This window comes from Miscanthus floridulus, chromosome 1, assembly GCF_019320115.1.
Source record: "Miscanthus floridulus cultivar M001 chromosome 1, ASM1932011v1, whole genome shotgun sequence".
NCBI classification, from domain to species: Eukaryota; Viridiplantae; Streptophyta; class Magnoliopsida; order Poales; family Poaceae; genus Miscanthus; species Miscanthus floridulus.
The window spans coordinates 32,862,069-32,866,342 of NC_089580.1; the positions used below are offsets into that span (position 1 = coordinate 32,862,069).

The window sequence follows — 4,274 nt, forward strand, 5'->3', positions numbered from 1 at the left end:
CCTTCCGCGGGTAACCTGCGTCGCATGTTCATGGAAGATATCCCGAACTGCAGATTTGGTGGCTTGGCCTGGCTCTTCCTTGGTGTTGCCAATTCAGACAGCCTTCTGTACAACGAAGAATTCACCAGCTATCTTAAGCAGTATCCTGACAATTTCAGGTTAGAATAACCTCATCCATCGTAGCGCCTCATTTCATGTACTGATGCTATCCTTACCAACAACTGTGCTTCGTTGTTGACTTGGGTGCTTGTCAGTTTGCGTCGCTGCACAACATTATTGTGATTTGAGAGTGCAGTGCAGGATCACTGAAGTACTTATATCCAGCATATTTGGATAATGGCAATATAGTATAACCGAGTCTTTCTGAAACATGTAGGTACGACAAAGCCCTCAGTAGGGAGCAGAAGAACAGGAGTGGTGGCAAGATGTATGTCCAGGACAAGATCGAGGAGTACAGCGATGAGATTTTCAAGCTTCTGGACGGGGGCGCACACATCTACTTCTGCGGCTTGAAGGGGATGATGCGGGCATTCAGGACACCCTTAAGAAGGTGGCAGAGCAAAGAGGCGAGAGCTGGGACCAGAAGCTTCCCAGCTTAAGAAGAACAAGCAATGGCACGTTGAGGTCTACTAGGACTGGAATTATTGTAATTGCAACCCGTAATGCTGCGGGTTAGCATCAGGAGACAAACACATGATTGAAATTGAATCGATGAATGATTCTTGGGGCGGTGTAAAATCACAAGAAGTTCTCTTGGTGAGAATCAGAAAATCGCCTCTGTAATTCATAAAGCTTCGGCGTCACGGTTATCCGTGGAACGGACCATGTAACTTTCACCCGTTTACATTTGCAGCGCAGTGCTTTTGGCAGTATTTCCAAGGTCTCTGTCCAGTTCTGACGCATATGATGAATCCTGATGACTTGAAAATGTTTAACACATGGCTCCTGGCGTAGCCCAGCGTCTCTATATGACCTAATTTCACCTGGAGCCTGTCACTTTCATTGAAACGCCTGCATTTCTAATCTTATCAGCAGGGGGGAACAAATAAAGAAAAAAATCCTTTGCATTGCTGCCGTTCAATGCTTGCCCTTGTGTCCATTCAGGGCCTGTTTGGAATGCGGGATTTTTTTCCCTATTCCTGTGTTTTTCCTGTGAAATTGAACTGATTTCTATGAAATTCCCGTGAAATTCCTACGTTCCAAACATCCCTCTCACTGGCCACTCTGTCCCAACGGGCGAGCGGTGATCTTCTGAAGTTCAGATCGTGGGCAAGCCATCTGCTAGTGCATGAAGTGTATGATACCCCGATACGTCAAGTAGGAGCCGTATCCCGTATCCGACACGCGTTCGATTCGTATCAAAGAAGTATCGAAAATGAAAAAAAAAAAAATCTGATACTGGAGGGTGATACGTATCAGCCTAGTCACAAGTAGCGTTGATACGACGATACGACCCAACGATCATGCCCTTTATAATAATTTCCTAAAATCTGAGACTACTAATTATGTTTGTTACTTAATAGAACTTAAGTAGATTCCTAATTGCCTAAGATGAACTTTCATGTTTATTTGCTGCTGTCTACTCCTACCAACTATCTTAGAATTTTGATATGCATTATTGTTAATTTAACTTAAAAATGATAAAAACGTATCTGCGTACCGGGACTTTTTTGGAAAATGCCGCATCCTCGTATTGTATCCTCCCAACACTTATACACGTATTTGTATCCATGCTGCGTAGTGTGCTACCTCTGTCACATTCCCTTCTTTTTTCTCCTTGCTACATGTTCCCACTTGGAATCGTCATTTATATACATCCTCACCCAACTCCATCATCTTTTGTATACTTCCTAAAAAACTCGACCTGCGGCGGTTACGACGGCCCCCGGGTTTTCCGTTAAGAAGAAGATTTTCTCACACAGATCGAGAAAATCCCCGAACCCCCACCCCCATCCTGACGTAGGAGGTGCCGTAACCCTGTGAGAACCGGGCCGGAGCCTTCCACTGCGCTTTGGCACATGGGGACGGGCGAGAGGATTTTTTTAATCTCAGCCTGAAATCCGCTCCCACGGGGAGTCGAACCCTGGACCTGAGGAGTGCCGCTGGGTCACCTAACCGTTTGAGCTAGGCGCCCTTTGACTTTTGTATACTTCCTCGGTCTTCGAAAGAATGCAATCCTTACTTTTTAAGTAGATAACTAAATAATTTTAAATTTAATTAAATCTATGATACCAAGTAAATATCATTAAATTAATAAAAAATATATTTTTATGTTAACCCTATTTAGAGACATGATATTATTTTTTATAAATTTAGTTGAATTTAAAAAAGTTTGCTTGGTTTAAATATAAAATTACATTCTTTTTACGGTAGTACGTAGTTTTAGATGAACATATTTTTTTTGAACGAGAAAGGGAAGAGAAGAGTCTAAATAAATCTATCTCTAATAATAAAAGGACAAAATTTTCGGTCATTTTTTTCATCCATCTATTTTTTTATCCGTCTTCCTCTAACTACCGGATAATAGAAAGTTTCTTCCATCCGGACTTATATATATAGCTCGTGTTCATATGAGTTAGAATATCTCTTGCCTAGCGTGAGATGGAGTCCGATTCCAAAACATATTGGATCCGTGCTCATATGTGTTAGAATACCACACATGTAACGATGATACGAAGTCCGATTCTAATATATATAGAGTTTCTTATTTTGGTCTTTTTTTTTCTATTTTTTTATCAGCGAAGATGTCCGATTATGGCTCTATTCGGCTTACCCTATATTCGGTTTGTTCGGCTTCTTTTTTCAGCCAGAACAGTGTTTTCCTTTCATAACAATTCAGCCGGAACAGTATTTTTCAGCTAGTTTCAGCCAAATTTCAGACCCGCCAACGTGGCCTATGTTATTCCCAAGTCGTACAGGTTCCAGTTTTTCCACGTTAGGTCTTTATGTTGTTCCATGTTGTATGGGTTAAGTTTTTTTTCCCAGGTTTTGTTCCTTTATTTTTCCTTGTCTTTTTTTCCACGTTTTACTTCCTTTTTTTTTTATCTTTTCTTTTGTCACGTTCGTTCGGTCTCCGAACGTTGACTCCCAACCTGTTCGGCCTCCTTTTATTTCCCGGGACGACCTAACCAGGCTTGGTTGCGTTTCCTAATCAAATCACGGCACCACACCACCAGGTCACCGAACCATCAGCTCGTGTCCAAGGACACAGCTTTGCTAGACCTATGCAAGCCAACCACGTACATGCCAACCTGCAGGTAGTCTTTTTTTTTTTCTATATTGTTTTTGTTCTAATTTGTTGCGTTGTTTCCATAAAAATTAAAAAACATATAAATACAGTATTATGGATCTTTTAACTCTTGACCCTCTTTTAAGAAGAAGATTCCAACTACCAAGATGTTAATGCAGTTTTGATTAGTAAAATAATTATTTTATATAACCGGTTAAACTTTTGAGCTAACTAATCAAGCTTTAAACTGAAATGTTGACCAGTTTGTTGTTCGGTGTGGTCTAAATAAGTTAATCTCTAAACTTAGTGCAATCTCCAACATAGGTTACATATGGAAAACTTAAAAAGGTCTCCCGTCATACCCGTCATAATCACCAGCGGATATGTCGGTTCTTGATTATGGCCCACAAAGAAAGTCATATAACTCGATATTTCACTATAACATGCATATAAATGGTATGAAAATATTTATGCGCTTTGTAACATGAGAAAAAAACCAATCAAAATTGTATTTTAAATTTGATACAGACTTATTAGGACATTGTTGTATTATTCACAATATTAGCTTATAGTATTATAGACGTCATGATCGTCAGAAAATAAATTATAAATTTTAATTTCTGTAAAAAGAAAAATATGAATAGATATATATCATTTTTGTCACCATGAATGTACGATAGTTTTTTTTTCTACCGTTGCAACGCATGGATATATTTGCTAGTTAACATAAATATGTATCGGGGTATGTTCAGATCATGGGCATCTGGCCATCTACTAGAAGAGTCCAAACTCTATTGCAAAAGAAGAGTCCAAATAAATTAACATAAATATGTCCACAAATAATGTCTGATTGCATTTGCATATAAAAGTTCCAGCACCAAAACAAAAAGTGAGCCATGTCAGTGTCACGCAGGATGAGGTCAGCACAGCACCCTCGCCATCCCAACCTGAAACGGTTTGCGGTCCAGCACGCACACGCACGCACGGCCCGCCTGCCGCCACGGCACTGGCGCCGGGCGGCGTACGAACTGTTATAAAAATTGTT

The 4,274-nt window shown here is 40.2% G+C and overlaps 1 pseudogene; it reads left to right on the plus strand.

Moving 5' to 3' along the window:
• The window catches only part of LOC136477871 (ferredoxin--NADP reductase, root isozyme, chloroplastic-like), a 12,279-nt pseudogene extending 11,367 nt beyond the window's left edge, over positions 1-912 (plus strand).
• Positions 913-4,274: the final 3,362 nt, after the last annotated feature.